General features: G+C 34.8%; 1 protein-coding gene across 5 annotated transcripts in view; it reads left to right on the top strand.

Moving 5' to 3' along the window:
• tiam1a (TIAM Rac1 associated GEF 1a) overlaps positions 1 to 21,254 on the top strand; it is a 112,113-nt gene that overhangs the window by 30,122 nt on the left and 60,737 nt on the right. The gene's annotated exons all lie outside the window — the stretch shown is intronic.

The following is a 21,254-nucleotide window of genomic DNA, read 5'->3' as shown; positions in this document are numbered from 1 at the left end:
AGTATTTTGAATGAAACCTGAGTGTCTCTGTGCTTAAATTCTGAGTTTAAGCATGTAAAAATGCTTTACTGCCTTGTTAACTTCCACTGTGCTACCTCATGAATAATGTGCCTCATTTAAAAGTTTTACAGAGCAGCTCCAGGATCGTTCAGTGTGTATTTCTGTGTAGGAGTGTGTGGTCTACAGTTCTGTGGAATGTGATTCATTGTGATGAGAAGACTAAAAAAGCAACTGAACTCAGATTCTAAGGAAAGATACCAGTCAAAAGAGACAACAAAGTGAAAGAAAAACAAGAGAAGAGATAACGTGTGGACACCTAAACTAGAGGCTATCAGACTATACAGAGATCATCAGACTAGGATGCAGTGCACTTTTAACATTTTTACCAGTCTGTCTGGGTTCAGAGGGTCAGTATTGTAGGTCTCAGCTGTTCACAGTCAGACAGAGATGGCACACGGGGTGCAAGATTCCTCAGTCGCCTGAGGTCTCTCCACAGTCTAGTGTCTTTATGAATGAATTACCGAAGAGTGCGCTGTGGAGGAACTCAGACGGGCCAAACAAAGACTTCACTCTAGGAGCAAACAGTGCAAACAATAAACCACACTCTTCCCACACTGACTTCCCTCCAAGACGCGTTGGACAGAGACTACCTGTCTCCTTTAAGAGCTCATATCTGGACTTTATCTTCTTGCTCCTGTCATATACTGTTTAATCTAGGGTTTAGACTTAATAAACACACTTCTTCCTTTAAACCGAGCTGTTATCACAAAGTCAGATTGATTTCCGAGCGTAGTGATTTGGTGGTGTAGATCAATGAGCAGCTTTATTAACACACAAAATACGGGAGATTCTTTGGGAAAACTACCTTGCGGTAGTTGCTGGTTATTCAAGTGAAATGGGGCATGTGTGTTCAGGCATGAATGCGTGTTGTTGTATTTTAAACACTTTATTGGTTTGATAAGATACTGCATGTGTAGTCTGTTTTTGTGTGTATATATGAAGGCTTAGGAAGCCAATCATGTTGTTTTGCTTTGCTCTGTAAGTGTGTTAAGTGGAACTAAGCAACAGAATGGCTTCTCGGACCCTCCGGGCATTTCTTCCTTCTTCTGCCCCACTGGAGTAGAGGGCATCAGGGTGAAACGTGGGGGGTAGAGAAGCTATATGCGGGGGGTAGGAAATACAGCTTAAATGGGTCACAGCATGCTTAAAGTATACATTAACAAAGCTAATGACAGAGATTGGGCAGATAAAGAGAGGAAGCCAAGGTTTTGTGAGCATTAAAAGTGTTTGGATGAAAAAGTATATCATTCCATTTACAAAATTATTTCCTGAATGCATTAAATTGATTCAATTTCACAGTTTTCGTTGTTCTTTTAAGCAATGTATTCCTGAAATAAACCTGAAAGAAACAGCACAAAGTTTCAGTCAATCAATTAGAATAATTTGATAGAACTTCAAACTTCCAGAAAGATATAAACAAACTCTAAAGCTGCATTCTTGTACATACAGTAAATTAATTAGGTATAGAGATTATGGCTGTGTTCTTTAGCACTTCTATGTCTTTCAGAGAGATTCTTTCTAATGTATTTATCTTTAAACTTGTTACAGATGCTCTAAAGTAGTTTCGTACTGTGTGATCAAACACACGCACTCATTGTTCTCACCGATAGCTTATACATTGTTATAACCTAGAAACCAGAACGGCTCAAACAAGAAAATAATATAACCATTATAGATTATCTGTGACATTTGTGTCCTCTTTAATCCCATCAGGAACAGCATGTCTTGTATGAGGTATTATAATCCTCATGTTTGATGTGCATGTGCGAGACCTGACAGATATTCCCTATTGTCTCCTGCTAATGGGTGTCCCTTAATGCAGCGTGTCCGCCATTCATTCAGCGTGTCCTCCTCTTTCAATATTAGCACTTGACTGTGGTTGTTTAAGCGTAGACCTCCAGGAGGAGATGATGAGGGGGTAGTGAAATACAATGAATCGGAAACATACATTTGTGGCATTGTTCCACAAATTTTGTTCTCTCTTTGTGTCAGGGGAGCTTTTACTATCTGTGTGGGGTTGAAATTTCTAAAAAAGTCACAGAGAAATGGCAAAACCTTGCCAAACATTTATGGTGTTACCATTTTTCCTCTTAGGTCACGATGTCTGAACTTTCACCTTTAACTTCTATTAAAAGCAGGAGAATAATGGGATGTTATAGAATGAATTTAACTGTAATTTGTTGCAAGAACAGGCCTACGGTAAGGGTGTGTTAATGTATCTTTCTGACGTTCGTACATGTCATCTCTTCCTTAAATCCTGTTGAACCAGAAAAATGACATTTTTAACCCCAATGCAGGAAGACAGATTCACATGTGCACTGTTTTAGAAGTTATTTACCACGAGGAAGCGATTCCTGCTAAGTCAAAAGACAAACAATGCGCCGGTGCATGTGTGGATACAGGAAGCAAGTGTGTCTAGAAAGGTGATTTGTGGGTGCACACAGTTGTGAATAGACTGTTAACATCTAGATCAAGCATCTCCCTGCTAAATTTATCAGACAAAATCAGAAGTCGTTTTAGCGTTTAAATTTACCTGTCACAACAAAGGCCTTGATCTTACACATTTTGGATCACTTTAATCTTCGAAGATCTTCCGACCACAAGCCTGTTTAGACGGGCCTCACAGCTGCAGGCAAACCACAGATTACTTGCTCATTCACCTAACGACTTCAGTCAGACGATTGACAAGAAGTTTTGAAGAAATAGAGCCAGATAGAATAAGCAAGGAAAGTGAAGGGGGTTGCTAGAGAATTAACCCTGTGAACCTTTCACAGTTATTAAACCAAAAAAGAACTTGTTTATTTCTATAGAACATTTAAACATGTCAAATGATTTCAAGCAATGCTGTATAAAGTAAAATAATAGGCTGTGATTCGTTATTTCATCTAGGGATACCACAAGGTTCTGTTTTGGCACCTTTTTTGTTTTCTTCTTTGTGCTGCTTTTATACAACATAGGCTCATTCTGAAAACGTAGCCCTATATGCGTTTCTGGAGATCGCAAATTATGTAGCCAGAAATACTTATGGCTGCTGTTCATCTTTTAAACAAATGCTACGAGGCGGTATGATGCTGTTCCTTTTCGTGCTTACCAGCTGGCTGTTTACCTCCATATGGACAGCTATCCCGCTGTCACCAGTTTGTCTGGTAGCTCCGTAAACACGTCGGCGGACTTAGGACGCAGAGCGGAGTTGACCGTGATAATGGGGTTTGAGTCTGGTGAACAATGGTTTGAGAAAAAAAAGATATAAAGCTAAAAAATGATATAAAGAAGTAAATAACAGTGTGAGAATGTGGTAAAATCTGAAAATGTGGTAAAAATCAATAGGCTTTTCTTTTTCTGCATTGCTTTTTAAAACAGTGGTCATCAACTACCGGGCCGCTGACTGGTACCGGTTCATGGATCAGTTGATATTGGGCCACACAAGAATTCATTAATTATTTCTATTTTATTTATTATCTAAGTCTGAACGATCTTTTATTTTGAAAAGTCATTTATTTAAAAAAATAACCATATTCTCTCGCCTACATCTGGGGTCACTTGAACAACCAAATTTAAAACACAAGCCGCAAAATAAGTAAGAAACACACATCTTTGGAAAGTTTTTTTGCTGAGAAAAAAAGGCCAAGTGAAGGACCTGCGAACTTTCCAGGGATGAATCCACAACCCATTTGTCAACAAATCAGGTGAATCCAGTATGTCTGTGCAAGATGATCAACTGCTGGAGATTGCAAATGTCGGTGGCCTTTTAGGAGCCATTCGCATATTGCGTCTTTTCTAGAGTTTGTGCAAAAATGTAGCTCCTGGCTACATTTTGCTCACTCCAGAAATGTATAGAGGGGTACATAATCATAATGAGCCTGGGTTGCTTATATAGGACCTGTGATTTAGAATCTGATTTTTAATAGTTTTTTTAATTTATAACAGGGCTTTAATGAGTATTATTATTATTATTTGTTTATTTTAAAAAATGTCACCCTAAAATTTACTATGGTTTTACTTTTATACCATTTAGATTTTTCTTATCATTTTAGAGATTGGCAGCTGAAGTCTTCATTAACTTTTATTTTACTAAAAATAGTGGCTGGGATTGTCTTCAGAAGTTCACCTTTGTGTTGCATTTGCATTTTTAGGTGAGTTATTTCTTTAATGCGACTTAATCCAACTTGCTCCTGCCTCTGTGACTAACCTCCTTTCAGGCAAAGTACAAAAGAGACTCCTCTGCCGCACGGGTCAAAGAGGGAGAAAAGATTGGCTCTCTCAGTATCCTCTACTGACCTGGAAGAGATCTGATCTCAGTCTGAAAGGATCGACTGCCACTGCATGCTGGTCTATTTTACTTTCTAAATTAGTTCTCTTATAAGTAGAGACTCGAGTGTCTTCATTCTTGCCTTGTGGCATGCGGGTGCAGGTTTTGTTGAGCCTCTTCCGCTTGTTTGGCACAGAGGAGAGGTTGTGTGTATGGATAAAAGCAGCTTCTTGCTTTCAGCTAAAGCTTTTTTGGTGATTCCAGCACTATGCGGCACAAATGCACAGGCTGTGAAGCTTCACTGTTTCTTTTACATACAGCAGGGTCAGAGGATTACAATAATATAAAGACATACAAACTTGCTGCCTGGGGGCACCGTGGTCCCGTTCAAGACAGATTAGACTCTTGAACATTCTCTAGGCAGTTTAACATTAAAATATCACAAGTGTTATAGTATTATATTTAAATACTATCGTAAAATACTTCTAAAAGTAGCCATATGCTGTTGTAAAACTAAACTTGTTTTTCCCCTTTAGGGTCCACTAATCTTATGGGTTATTAAACCAATAATAAAATCACAGCTTTTTTGTGTGTATATAGCACATCTAATGTTTGGTACATTGCTGTAAAACATAAACAGCTGATTGTAACTCTATATATACAGCTTACCACAAGGCTCTGTTTTGGGACCCTTTTTGTTTTCTACATACATGCTCCTTTAGTAGCATCTGTTGTTTAGCATTGTAGTCTATTGCTATGCAAAAAAAAAAAAAAAATATGCCAGAAATAAGGTGACAATACTGCTTTATGATCTTTTAGTGTAAATAAAATACACCACTTATATACACAGAGTTTCCGCTGGGTTTTAAAAAGTCTCAAAAAAAAGTAATTAAGTATTTAAAAAAGTAATTTTAACTAATTTAAAATATATTATTATTACTATTATTAAGTAGGATATATATATATATATATATATATATATATATATATATATATATATATATATATATATATATATATATATATATATATATTTTTTTTTTTTTTTTTTAAGGTCTACTTTTACAACTTGATACTTTCAAACCACTGCAGAAATGTTCTAACCAACAGGCCTATGTCATATACAGTACAGATACTTAATAAATAGCCTACTATAAATTAAAAGCATTAACGTATGCTACATATTTTTGTTTTCACAAACTTTGGAAATGTAAATTCCGCATTAAAATTATCGGTCACCTATAGCTTTTGTCATGCATTCGTCACGTCTGCATTCAAAAATGGATTTCAAAGTGCACTACGAATGCAACGCAATTGTTAACATGAAGATCACTAAACCTGAAACTGTAAAAGTATTTTGAAAGCAAATTACACCTAAGGGAGATGATTTTAAAAAAATCATTCTGAGTTTAAATGTTGGAATGTTCTGAATGAATAGGCCATAGGGGGGATAACTGGGAATAGAACACAACCAACTATGCTTCTAACCACAGTTCTAGAGGTTTAGTTGGAAACATACAAGTTTGCGATGCAGTTTGCGGATGTTCACAATGGATTTGGAAAACGCTAAATCAACAATGTTTTTAACGATGGAACTTGTGACCTTGTTTAACTAACAATGGTTTTCGGAAACACACCCCCGGACAGATTGTTGCGCATATATTTAGTTTATTATTGTTTTTATATCTTTTAAAACATTTGTACATTTTATGTTTTGTTTTAAAGAAAGTTTATGTTGGAAAAAAGTGTATGGATACAAGTAAACCTTGCTTGCTTAACACAATATTTAAAATATTTTGCTAAGAAATATTTAAAATATTTAAAATTTTTATTATTATTATTATTATTCATAATAGTCTTAAAAATTTCTTAAATTTAACTTGGCAAAACCTTCAGAAACCCTGATACACTTACTTTTGACGTTTTTGAAATGATACGATCCTATCAATACAGCCCACTCTAATAAACTGCAGGATTTTGGCAGGATAAGCAGCCTTCTCATTAGCAGTCTGGTAAAGTGTGTTAACTGCTGACGCACTTTGATGAGACACCTTCTGTGGGACATGACAGCTTGCTGAGGGGGAGAAGGTGAGAGCTACAGAGTATATGGTTGGTTATGTGAGTGTGTGGTTTTTGGCCATGTATTAGTGTTGTGTGTGTGTGTGTGTGTGTGTGTGTGTGTGTGTGTGTGTGTGTGTGTGTGTGTGTGTGTGTGTGTGTGTGTGTGTGTGTGTGTGTGTGTGTGTGTGTGTGTGTGTGTGTGTGTGTGTGTGTGTGTGTGTGTGTGTGTGTTTGTGTGTGTGAGAGATAGAGGTGGTTTTTAAAGGGCAGATTGGTCAGCAGTAAGTCTTGCTCTGAATTGAGCCTAAATAGTGTCTGGCACTGATGTGGTAATGGGGTATTGATTGGTAGTGGTTTGGACCATGGCGCTGGTGTGTGCGCCTCAGAAACAACTATATTGTGTTTGCGGTAAAAGGTTGAGTGTCACTATCATGAGCAAACACACACAAAATACTATGATGATAAGATAAGATTGACTGCCTTCCTCTCTAATATCCCAGCAATGAGATACATTAAGTGTTTATTTTATTTTATTTTATTTTATTTTCATAACAACACTACTGATGTTTATCAGTTACTAGTAGTATTTAACTTTATGAATAAACAACCTTTATTTTATTTTATTTTATTTTATTTTTCTATGTCGTTTTGTAACCAAATTACTGATAGACAGAAATGGCTATATTGTGTTTGTGGTAAAAGGTTGAGTGTCACTATCATAAGCAAACACACACACACACACACACACACACACACACACACACACACACACACAATACAATGATGAAGAGATAAGATTCACCGCCTTCCCCTCTAAAATCCCAGCAATGGTATAAATTTAGTGTTGCTTCACCCATTAGCTCATGCCATAGTTTCAAGGAAGGCACAAACGTTTCTTGTAAAATTACTTCTACTTCCACTTCTTGAAAAGTTTGAGTAAGCGAATATTGCAAAACAAACCTTGCGATGAACACTTTCTTTACTATTGTTTAATTTTTATATTTTAGTTATATTATTAAGTAATTTTTTTTATTAGGTTGTGGTCAACCTATATTTATTTTATGTCACTTTATATAGCTCACTGATTTTTATAATAAAATTACTTGCATTAAGGCCCCATTTACACTAATACATTTTAGTTTTAAAACGAAGTTCACATCCACAGTGGAGTTCCACCTAGCATTTCTGAAGTGCTCTCCATCCACACTACACTGCTTAAAATACACATCACGTGACCACACACATAGTCTGGCATGCGCTGCAGTGTATGTGCGTGTCTGAGCTCCAGGCAGTCATACGTTGGACGATTCATCAAGAATCTACCGCTATGGATATTAAACGTGATATTTAATTCATCCTGTCAAGAAGGCAGTATTTTTATAGGCTCTGTTTTGTTATAAGTATGCATACAGTGAAGATGATGATCATATAAATATGTAGCTACACAATACCTCAACATTTTTGGAGTCTGTTAAGTTGTTAATATCAAAATGAACAGGCAATTCCTCATATCATGTTTAATTTGATTGTTGAGAAAGTGAAACAACGTAGCCAGGGTGATGTGAATGACTATCTAAAGTCCACTGTTCTCCTTTGAAGAGTTACCCGATGTGTCCTCGGGAGTTTTCTAAATCAAACTTGGATGCAGGACTGAACTTTGTGTAGGCTACTTAATATTGAGGAAAAAGCCCCAATCAGATAGACGAATGTCTGCAGCCACACCTCTGTTTTCAGATGTCTCTGTTTGACCCCGTCCACAATAACTCGAAGCAGCAGCATTTTAAAATGAAAACGGCTTCTTCAGCATTTTCAAAAAAGCTCAGTTTTCTGCGCTCGAAAACTCTGGCGTAGTGTTGACGGAAGGTGTAACCGCAGCAAAACTTATGCGTTTTAAAACGAAAACATTAGTTTAAACGGGGTATAAAAACAAAGAAACAATTGAAAAGTAAGCCGGCTGTTCTTCTCAAAAGCTTCCTGTCTATTTTTGCTTTTGTAGTTTGTCGTGTGTCTCTTCTGTTTGCACGAGACATTCCTCTCCTTTCAGGACCCAAAGGCTTAAGCTTTTCAACTCCCTGCCCTTTTTCACCTCTCCTTCAGTTTCCTAAAGAAGCACTTTGTTTGTGAGCTTCTGCTTGTTGACGCAGGTGCAAAAAAAGAAATGAAGAGACTTAGAGAGTGTAAGAATGAGAGAATGAAGGAATCCCAGCCTCCCTCCTCCTCAAATGAAGTCTCTTGAGGCCCTTAAAAATGGCTTTAGGCCCTATGAACACACTGATTTCCTCACTATCCAGACCTGTCAGGGCTTGTAGGCTTTTTTTCTCCTCAGTTTCTGTCTGTTGGTCTCAGGTGTGCTGAGAAAGGGCTTTAGCACCATTGTGGCTTTCAGGGCTCCTCTTTTTTTCCACTGGGTCTTCCTGCCAGATGAGGAGAGCCATGGGCTTCAAGCCAAAGCCTGATTTTATCTCTCATACTCTGTCAGCAGCAGGAATCCCAGAGCTCTGGGTGCATGTGTGTGCTCATTCTGGATTTGTCATCTGCTCGTGTTAACGGTCATTATTTCACATAACACTTGACACAATCTGCCCGTGTGAGTGATGATAGTCTGAAACAAGAAACTTTGAAATGTGACTTTGGGTGTCTTGGCTTTTGCGGTCAGTGCAAAATGTTGGTATTTGATGCTGTGGGGGTAATATGGAGGTTCAAATACTGTACATCTTATTTAATATAAAAGTATCAAATGATTAAAAAAAATGTAAAGAAAATTTAGATTTTTTTCGTGGAGTAACTCACATAATTGTTGTTCCTTAAGATGTGGAAGCAATTTTGATTATAATTAGCTTTTAATTGCAATTTATAAATGCAAATATTACTAATAAAATTTTAATATTGTATTTCACATTGCTAAATCCTCATTCATTCATTTTATTTCGGCTTAGTCCCTTTATTCATAAGGGGTCGCCACAGTGGATGAACCGCCAACTTATCCAGCATATGTTTTACACAGAGGATATCCTTCTAGCTGCAACCCAATACTAGGAAACACCCATACACTCACATTCACACACATACACTACAGGAAATTTGGTTTATTCAATTCACCTATACAACATGTCTTTGGACTGTGGGGAAACCAGAGCACCTGCAGGAAACCCACATGAACACAGGGAAAAGATACAAATTCCACACAGAAATGTCAACTGACCCAGCTGGGACTTGAACCAGCAGCGTTCTTGTTGTGAGGTGACAGTGCTAACCACTGAGCCACCCATTACTAAATCAAATCTTATTTTCTGAAATCATTTTAGATAAAAACATAAGTCTGCAAAACAAAAACAGTAGAATATGCCTTCATTCATTCATTCATTCATTGTTTAGTCAAATTGACTGTATAATTATCAAAGTATAATGTAAAAACATTATGATTCGACTTTAGTTCTGTGAAATTATTCTACATAAGTGTGCAAGGCAGGCTGAATAAAAATGCACTTTTACTCTCTGTCTGTAGGTGGCTCTTACAGAACAATGGGGGAAAAAACAATGTGTTTTATTGGTTATTTCCAGTGACTGGCAAAATCTGCAGACCTTTTTTTGCCATTTTTGCAAAAACTTTTGTAACAAAAAACAAACAAACAAACAAACAAAAAAAACTGCAGTTTTATGTCGAATAAATACATTAAAAAAGAAAAAAAAACTTTAGTTTTAAGCTTTACAATGTAAATCCAATTAGAACTATTTGTTTGGTAAACAAAGCAGCATTCTCTAAAGTCTTTCAAATAATATATTGAATAAAAGAAAGAAAGCATTACAAACTGTACTGGCCATTACAAAATTTATTTTTTTTGTATTGCATTAAATTCTATATTTACAGGTTAGATGTATACTATGCTATTAATTTAAAATGCATACATTTTAGGTTTAAATCTAGTTTTTGTTGTATTTATTTTATATGCTTAATTTTATTAAACATTAATATTTTGTTTTATTTTAAAACGTTTTGCTTAATTTAACCGTTCCCTTTAACCGGTATTTTTTTCTTCCATAATTTGTTAAAGTACTTCAGTCTGAATAATCAAGGTTTTTTTCCACTAGTCAGAAGATGACGTGTATGTAAAATAACACACAAGTGTCTACAGCTGTGTCTGAACCCTCTTTCCCCATATAATGAATAACAATGTGAAATTTAGCTTTTGAAACACTAACACATATACATTCATGTACACAACATATAATATGCATGTATATCTTGATTAATTTTAATACACAGATGAGATCTGAAGCACAAAGTGGAAATTATTTGTCTACTATTTTCATCATGAACTCACTACGAGTTTTAAAGAAGTCTCTTTCTCTTTTATTCATTTGTTTTATTATTTTCATATAAGAAAAGAGCACACAGCAGTATCCAGACGTACTCAATTCGCGTTCATCCTTTTGTTTCTTTCCCTCCCCGTTTCTCTCTCTCTCGGTTTCCCCCAGACTGGCACTCTTTGTTCAAGCGTGTCATTGGAAGTGTGTAAATCGCGAGCCCCTCAGCCAAACATTTTTCCCCTCTGATCAGTGAGAGACCCATCTGCAGCCCTCCTTCTCTTCCTGCATGTCATCACTCCATTTTCCCCAGACAGAGGACACAAATTAGCCCCATTTACACTCCATTTCCCCCAACTGCTCTGCCTCTAACCTGATAATGACTGGTGCTTCTCTATGAATTAGGATGATGGCGATGAATTGGGTGCAGGTTTTTACCACACAAGTCTTGATTTTTCATGATATTCATTCATTCATTTATTTTGTCAGTTTGATTGTATCATTTTCAAAATATAAAGTAAAAACAATATGATTCGACTTGTTCTGTTAAATTATTTTACATAAAACATAAAACATGTGCAAGACAGGCTGAATTAAAATGCAGTTTTGCTCTCTGCTTGTAGTTGGTACTTAAAGAACAATGAGGAAAAGCAATGTTTTTTGGTTATTTCCAGAAAACAAAAAAATAAAACAGAAAAGACAGCAGTTTTATGTTGAATAAATAATCATAATAAAAATAATGATAAAATTTGTTTTAAGATTTTCAGTGCAAATCCAATTAGAACCTCTTGTTTGATAAACAAAGCTTCATTCTCTGAAGTTTTTCATATAATATTTACATAATATTTATATAATATTTAGAGTTGGGCAGTAGCGTCGCTGCTAGCTTAACTACATTTCTCAGTAGCGTGGCGGTAGTGTCGCTACTTTATAAATCAAATATCATTTCTATAGCAAAGCTATTTTTTTTAGTCAGGTAGTGCAGTAGTGTCTACACACATGTTTAAGATCACAGATCACTAAGTGACGGCACCGACATTCACTGTGAGGCCGGTGTCTAGCCGATAAAAGTAAATCCATATGATGGTGAGAATGGCAATTTCTTCTTCATGTATATGTATATATATATATATATATATATATATATATATATATATATATATATATATATATATATATATATATATATAGTTTACTGTAGAAAAGGCTAAAGTGTTGACCTTATTCTTCAATGCAAAAGTGCGCTTATTTTTGCGATTGTTTTAGAACTTCCGATTCAGTTGTCTATGGGAGAAATGACTAGGAATAATAAACAGCCGAAAACGGTCAAACGTGCTTTACAAACAAGTGTTTACATGACTATACAGAAAAAATATAATATAATAAGAAAATATCATTTTGCAACATGAAGCAGTAAAACGAGCTGTTTTTAACGTCTAAAACACATTATGAATGAATAAAAGTGAAAGAGACCGGAAGTCTCCAGCCAAAAAGTTTCAAATGGCTGTGCTTTACTATTACTATTAGTTCATGATAGTTATTAATGATACTACATTGTGTAGTGTAATTCATTAATGAAGAGTTTTGTGTATATATACACACACACACACACACACACACACACACACACACACACACACACACACACACACAAAATAATGCTTATTCCTACATGTTTCCCTTTACTATACATTATTACTATAGTACTTTAAATGTATAACAGCTGGTTTTATTGGATTTTTTGTTTTTGCTGTTATATGCTAATGTGTTTCTGTTTAGTACAGCATATTATATTGCAGTAGATAATTGCAATTGTACTAAATAATTATGCCTCAATATTTTATTGACAGTTTTATTGATCACTGAGATTGACTTGGATTTAAGTTGCTTCGAATTTAAAAATGAAAATTGTAAAAATAGCTTAGACATTTACTAAAAGACAGAAAATATTACTTTATAAACTGTACTGTACATAAATAATGGGAACATTTGCATATGATTCAATAATATTACAGATTATTAATAAAAAAACTGAATGAAGATATATTTAAATACATTTACATAAGTAAATAAATAGACTGAATGATGGGCTTCAATATGTAAGATGTGAAGATAAATAAAATATAATACAACAAATTAGAATAGAGTACAATAGAATAGAAAGCAATACAAAAATGGCAGCAATAAATAAAGATTTTTAGAAGTATAAGAAGAACAAAATAAAATTGTTTTTCATGATTCGCTCAGCAATTTTGCATGATAATGAACACAAAAATTGAGCACGAGATAAATTAATTTGCATTTAAAATAAGATACTGGAATAGAATGACTTCCATAAATGGCAACACATTTGCTTAAAAGCTTTGCATGAGTTTAACAAAGCAGTAGTCTTAACATTACCTGTTTGTAACATTACTTATAACAATAGAATTAAAAAACAGAATAGAGCACATTTAAAATAGCACATTTTTAGAGGTGTTTTGTATGCCACTATTAACCAAATCATAGCTTATAGAATCAGATAGGTAAATTCATGAAAGCAATTTGGTCACCTGAGAGTACAGTTAGTTTTACCCTTTGCCATTATGGCCGAGCAGACTCTCTCTCCCCCTCTGATAGGTTTAAATTGGCTGAAAGAGATAGACTGAGCTCTATGCTGGAGATGTGAAGTGCTTGAGGAGCGTACAGTATGACCACTGAACTCCACAGAGCGGCTCATTTGAGGCCTGTTAGGATCTCAGCAGGAATATCCTGATCCAACTTCATCCTCAGGTCTGCAGGCTTCTGAAAGACAGAGATTAGAAAGGTGCCCGCAAGGATTTTCAGAAAAAATCTACTATTATTTGATGTCGACCCAAGGTTTACATTTGTAGATTACAGTGTGCATGGTGTTGGATGAGATGGGGACTTTGTACTTTGTTCAAATGATACATAAACCCGTTCCAGATACCTTCGTTATTTTATTCTATTTTCATTTTTTATTATATTTTATATTTTATTTAATTTGACATCTTTTCATAACAAAGCTACTGATATTTACCAGTTAACAGTATCTAATTTTATTTTTGGGCAACCCTTTTTTTTATTTTATTTTATTTTATTTTATTTTATTTTATTTTATTTTATTTTATTTTATTTTATTTGACATATTTTCATAACAAAACTACTAATATTTACCAGTTACCAGTATCTAATTTTATTATTGGGCAACCTTTATTTTATTTTATTTTATTTTATTTTATTTTATTTTATTTTATTTTATTTTATTTTATTTTATTTTATTTTCATAACAAAACTACTGATATTTACAAGTTACCAGTATTGAATTTTATTATTGGGCAATTTTTATTTAATTTTATTTTAATAGTTAATTTATTTTGTTGCGGAGAGCCTACATTATATTAATATTTTTATTTTAGTCTACCTTTGCACTTTTTATGTTTGTTTCAGCACTAATTGGTGAAGCAGCTGTAGAATGAAATTATCCATCATTCTTAGTTTATCAAACCCGATCATCATAGTATGTCACCCTGGTGAATTATCAATCTTTCCTCTGTGTCTGTTTGTCATCACCCCATCACCAACAAGTCTGAAAGACTAAGATAACATGACATTCCAGGTCACGGTGTGTTTCTGAACAAAAAGAGAGGAAACCCGTCCGGTGGTCACACAGGAAGTCACACCATCGTCCACTATAACCGGTGCCAAAATGACTACCTGTGAAGTCCAGAACACATGAACAAACTGAGTTAGTTACAGTATAGTATTTTTTAGCACTAGCACAATACTCCCTGCTGGATGTTCAGTGTGAAAGCACTTCACATGAGAAAGCAAGATAGGCTGTTTTGGATTGATGGGGGCCTAAAACAAGACTATATACAAAAATATATACACTGTAAAAAATGCAAAATTGCAAAAAGTCAAGGCAACATATATTTTTTTGTTGATTTATTTTAATAGGTTTATCAGGTTTCAACTTAATCTTTTAAATTATACAAAGTTTAACTTAATATTGTTAGCTTGTTTGATTGTTATAAGTTGAGATGTCTATACAAGTTAATTTGATTCAACTAAATATTTAAGTCAGCAAGAATTTACAGTGTTTTTAAAGTGTATACATGAGCAATATCACACAAGTAGCAGTGGGATGTGGCTGTATATCAGTACTGGTGGGAGGTGTGCGTTAGTGTCTCACCAGTGACGATATACAGCCATATCGCACTGCTACAAGAGTGATATTGCTTTTTTACAACAGTTTGATGGCATAGCAAAAAAACAAAAACGAAAATCAAACACGAGAGTCTCAGAATCCTTTTTTAAGAGAAAGTACATTCTTCCGTCATTCATTCACATCTGCTGCTGACGTCAGAACAGCAGAAACCATTGCTACTTCACCAACGTACCTTTAGAGCTAGTATTTGAATGATTGTCTAGTGTAATGTCTAAAGTGATGACAAAACGGCTGATTTAGCTCACATTTTAAGATTATAAAGCTGAACAGCATGAAACGCCATCAGTTTACAGAGATTTTCCAGTATTTCTCTGTTGCAATTGGGAGATCACAATATTACTATGGTATAAATACAGCTCTACAACATAAAAGAGAGAGAGAGAGATCGACTCAGAAAGTCACTTACCTGTTTAATAATGATTCGATCAGCTGTAGTTTGAAACTATGCTGTTTTTTTTAGGGCTTATTATTCGGGCTCTGTTGCCATCTTGTGGATGAACATCGCCAGCCGTCTTTGCTCAAAGACAGGCTAATTGCTGCCGATACACTGTCTTAGAAATTAAAATATTTTAAAATAGGCACTATCCTTATAAATAAACTGCCTAGTTGCAATCTAAACAACTACATTCTTAACTTAGTACATTATGTTGCCCAACAGCAGCAATTTTTGTCAAACTGTAGAGTGTCCTCTGCTTGTTGCTGTATGTGGGCGGAGTAATACAGAAGGGTGAAGGGTTAAGAGGCTGTACCAGTGCTGTTACTGGCAGAATATCGCATGAACATCAGCCAATCAGATTCAAGAACCAGAAAGAATGATTGTATAAATATTAATAACACGCTTTACACTTATGAGATTTTTGGCTTTTTGGCTTTTCATTATTTTTAGTCTAATGGAAAGAAACATCCTAAATACACTGCACAGTGTTTCTTTTATTACCCTTATTAAAATAGTGTCTGTAAATTATAATAAAAATTATGTTGTATTCTAAAAATGTGTTTTTTTCTCCCTCAATAAACCATAAATTGTCACTTTAGCAGGACTTACATAGACCAAACTTCACTCTTTTGGTCTTCTGAGGGCTTTTACAGTGGTTTATACATAATTTGCCTGATTGTTTGCAACCAAAAAATTTTTTCAGGCAGTTTAATCCAAAGAAAGATCTCTTTATATCTAATAAAGCAAAATAAATAAATAAATAAATGAAGGAAAAATATTGAACCTGATTCATGCAATGTTTAGATTTTTATGATAGAAGTGTTCAGGCTAGTGGATATTTCATTAAAAAAATTCTTTTTTGCATTTTTAAGCAAATCATTTAAAAAAAAAAATTTGTAAAAAAAAAAAAAAAATGTAATGCTGAATGCAACCGATCAAATGTGGCTGTATGGTGACTATAAGTTATATTTTCACCCTCTTCACCTGCAGTGTCTTGCGTTTAAAGCGTCAGTCAGTCACTCATTACGGCTCATTGAGCTCTGTCCAGCACAGACACGCTCAGGAGCCTGAAGACATGAGGGACGAGTCCTGTCGCTTCATTTGGATTAATGGACAGTTAATGTCTCCGGCCCTTTGAAGAGCTTCAGTAACGGTCACCCGTGCTTCATGCTCAAGGGGATTTGATGGGACTTCATCTTGTCTTTGAGAACTGAGGCTTTGTATTTTGAGCTGTCGGTTTTGGACTGTTAAATATAAGATAGCTCTTTTAAGAAACATCTCAGCACTTTAGCATGAAAATAAAATAAATAAATACAAATAACATAACATTTGTTTTGATGAGAATATTTCTGGATGCTTGTTTTTTCTCTCTCCTTTCTCGCAAAAAGGAGATGTTAATCTTTCCATCCTGGTGTTTCTAACATTTCCATGGAGTGATCTGTGACAGAAATAATGAAAGCAACTGAACACTTCAGTACCTGTGGTGATAAGCTTCTTATGAACTGATGATGACTCTTTAACCTCTCTCATGTTTTCCGTCACTCCCTCTTCTTCTCATTCATTCCCAAAGCTGATTTGTCACAGCTTTCAAGTCCTTCTCATCTGAAGTTGGTCATTACCTGTTGGAAATCTGTGGCGGAATGCTTAAAATGGGAAAAGTGGCCCATGGGCAGGGTGGGCTCTATTGAGTTTAATGTGTTGGTTAAAGAGACACAGCAGTCAATGAGAAATAGACTGTCTGCTTGTCAAGTCTGGCATCACAAGTTTCTGGGTCCAAACACAAATGAAAATAAGATGAAATAAGTTTCATGTAAAAAGAAGTAATAAGTAAAAGAAGAAATAAGTTGAAGTGATACATGATGCAGCAATGGGGTGGGGAAAATTAATATTGTGCTTCATCCCACTTCATTTCAACCTGGCTAAATTAGTTGGCTATTTTATGTGTACATGATAAGAAGCGTTCAACGCTAAGCGAAATAAGCGAAAGTGTGCACATTAATTTTGACACCCACAGACATTGTCACCAAATACAATACAGAGATAAAATCACCTTATTTCAGTTGTCAAGCTTTGTAAAAAATCTATCTATTAAATTAGTCAGTCTATTTAAAAAAAAAAAAAAAAAAACGTTGGCTAAAAATATGCATTATAGGTTTAAATTATAGAGAGAAATAACAGATGAACTGAGACTGCAGTCTGATCATGAAGCAGATCATTATTAGAAGATTAAAATAGGGATAAATGATTAGATGGTAATTTCGTCCAATTTTCCTTATGGATTAACAGCACCTCGTTAATATTTCAGCTTGCTTTCATTTTCGACATGAAATGCACATTTACTGGTAGGAATGACTCATACTCATAAGTCTCTCTTCATATAGCCATAAATATATGGCTATTACACAACCATAATACACTGTGATATAGCCTGGTTCGCTAGTTTATTAGATCATATTGATTTCTCACTATAATTGATCCCACCATACTTCATTTCATTCAGGTGATCTTGAACCGACTGATTTGGCGTGCATCCGAGCGCAATTGCGGTATTCACATGTGCCAATAGAACCGTGCTAACTGGGCAAACGAGACAGGTTCCAAAACAAATGTCTAGGTGTAAAAGCACCATAAGACTGTATTTACATGCAATTGACAAACAGTTGAAGCCACATTAAACTTAAGTGACAAGACAGCACTGGCCTGATCGAGCCAGTAACGATCCTGTCTACTGTCCCGAGCGTTTTGTATGATATGCTGTTTGAAATAAAAAAATCAAATGGAATCATATCAAATGCTAAAATACGCACCAATTGGTATTAATCTAGGCTACTGTATTCTATATGCTGTAATTCTGCTATATGCTATTAATCACTGTTTTGATTTTGATATCCATGCCCAATATCTGATTTTCAGACAGGGATTAATGCTGTATAATATAGACAATTTCTATGTGGTGATGTTATTGACCCATGAACATTTCCTGTTTGTTGTCAAACTATTTTGTAACTGTAACAAGATGCAATTTAATGGCATCTTAACATTAAAACAGCTGTCATAACATCATATATCAATATGTGGATATTTTTAGATCTTAAAAGCTTTGGAAATTAAAAATGTAATGCATGAAATAGATTAGAACTGTTGTTGATTTCATCCCTCAAATGGATTATTAATAATTTAAAATATTGGGGTCTGGGATGCAGCAAGTTTAGAGACTCTATAGTCAACACTAAAGAGTCATTTTAATGTGTGATATGACTAAACAGTGGTTAGCGAGTGATCATTAATATCTACGGAGATTGAGTTTTCTCAATTCAAATGACTTGGACCCAAAAACAATATTCTGTACGTCACCTAACTTAACAAGTGGATTTGAAGGATCTTAAATTGGTTTTCTAGCCACAAACAGAAAGGTCAACACTATTACAGTGCGAGTAGATTTATGGACACACTCGATGGGATTTTTTTTTTTTTTTTTTTTACCATCAGCACTGTTTGGAAAATGACCTGCTGTGTTTTCATCTCAAGTTCAGTTCAGCACTTTTGGAGTAAAATAGTTCTTAGGTGTGTCGACTAAGCAGAATTATACTTGTTATGAACAGAAAACAGAGCAAAGGGGAAGAAAAAGAAAGAAAGAGAATGTTCCCCCTTGTTCAAATAAGCTGGTTGAAGAGCAAAATGGAGAAAATAAAAGAAGTCAAACCTATAGATCAACAATCGAACAAAAGATTTGAGGAAGCCATTATTATCTGATACCCGAGAACTTCTGTTTTTTATGTGTGTGTGTGTGTTTGTATGTGTGTGTATCTGGGTGGGGACTGTGTTAAAAGTGTAAAATATTTGGTGGCCGTTGTGAGAGGAACAAACAAGTTGTTGTTTTTTGCAGTTAGTCTGATGAGACTATGAGAATGCAGACATAAACAGAACTATTCTATACTGTTATTCTGTTGTTTCTACTCACGATTACATGGCATGTTTACACAGAAACTGTCCACAAAATTCTGCTTTAACATGTTCAAAGTTCTGTGGAATTCAGATTCCTAGTTCCATAATGATGTCATCATTGTCTGTTATTTGCATGGTGTTGGTATAGCGATATGTTTCAGCTGGGCGAAGAAGGATATGTTGGTCTGTAAGAATATGCAGGAAAAAATGTAAAATAGCTAGTTTGTTTAAACTAAAAATTGGATATAACATGCACCAACTGAATGCTTGTTGACTTAAATTTGGGTCAAAATAACTTAGCATTCATAAAGTTTGTGTGAACCAAAGTTGCTGAGGCGTTTTTTTCAGTATGATGATGTACTTTCAACTGAAACTAATTTCAAACAGACTTTAAAGTACATTAATATTATGAAATATTCTTTGTGTATATATTTTTTTCAGAATGCCAAATCTGTGGTGTTTCGTTTAACAATGAATCTGTTTCTGCACAAATAATTTAATTAAATGTTTATTAGCTAGTCCCTTGTAAGGACGTTGACTTGCTTATTTTCAAAATGAATCCGCTGTTTTAATCGAATCATTTAAATGAATTACTCAGTAAATCACTCGTTATGACAGGGTGTTGTCACCACCTTCTGGCTGTTTTAGTGTCATATTTGTTAATCCAGGACATGCGAGAAATAGCCAAGGTGCCTTTATAGCTTAATTAAAAAAATACATTAGGGTGTCCGCGGGGTCTTAAAAAGTCTTAAAATGTCTGAAACTTCAAATTCTAGATATTAAAAAATCTTAAATTAAATGAAATTTTGTCTTGTGGGTCTTAAATAATTAAATAATTATATCTTAAATAATTGTAAACAGGTCTTTATTTTTCTTTGTCCATAAAAGGCACCCAATCAGGCCAACACATACTGTATCCAATCCCCAACAATCCATCTCAATAGAACTTTTAACAAAACTCTATTTATAACCCCATTTACCAATATGGTTTAATTATCGTCCTTACAATGTTTGTTTAAAAGTTCTCTGTGAATTTATTTAGTTTATATAATCCACATATGGCGAGGACACCAATCTGAACAGACTCTTGTGCGTACATTTAGTTTATTATAGTTTATTTTAAGATATGTATGTGATGCGTGAATGCATTCAACTTTTGACAATTTATTTCAAACTTGTGGCTGAGAAGTAACTTCATATATTATAATTTCAAATATAATAAAAAAGGCTAAAATGTAAATAATAAAGGTCTTAAAAAGTCTAAATTTTGACTTTGTAAAGCCAGCAAAAACCATGTGCATTAAAACAAGTATTAAAAATGCCTGAGTGCTCGTCATATACACCGTGAGCAAAAACACAGTTGCCACTTTTAGATTTGATCACACTCAGATTTGGAAAATGATGATTAAATAACATGTTAAAGCAAATTAAAATAACTTATTTAAAAAAAAAATCTGTCCCTTTTGTGGTTATATTAAAATGATACTGAACATAGTGTAAATGTTTGATAATGTCTTTTCCAAGCTGTATCTGTGTGGTACTCAGTCAGCAGTCAGTGTGGGCAGTCATTATTCTTGTGTCTTTGTCTGCGCTCTCCATTATACTAACAAGAGTAGATTTTGCACATGCAAAATTATAGATTCCATCTGAAGAAACAATGGAGCATTTCGAATCCAGTCTCTCCTGCTGTCTGTCTGTCTGTCTGTCTGTCTGTGCATTTAAAAAAGCCCTGTGGTCTTCCTCAAGTCGGCGCAGCAGTGCTGGGCTTTGGGGAGATTTTAAACCTTGCTCTTTGCCCCAGGCCTTAAAGACAAGCAACAGAAGCAAAAAAAAAAAAAAAAAAAAAAAAAAAAAGACTAAGGATTGGACTGATGGGAGCAGGTTTAGGGAAGGAGAATAATGCATTTGTGTTTGCTTCCCCCTCACTTTTAGCAGTCATCACTCACTGCTTTTCTTTGTTTACTGAA

The sequence above is a fragment of the Danio rerio genome, chromosome 10 (genome assembly GCF_052040795.2).
Source record: "Danio rerio strain M-AB ecotype USA chromosome 10, GRCz13ab, whole genome shotgun sequence".
Taxonomy (NCBI): domain Eukaryota; kingdom Metazoa; phylum Chordata; class Actinopteri; order Cypriniformes; family Danionidae; genus Danio; species Danio rerio.
The sequence above is the reverse complement of the archived record's forward strand: the minus strand, read 5'-3'. Positions and strand labels throughout refer to the sequence as shown.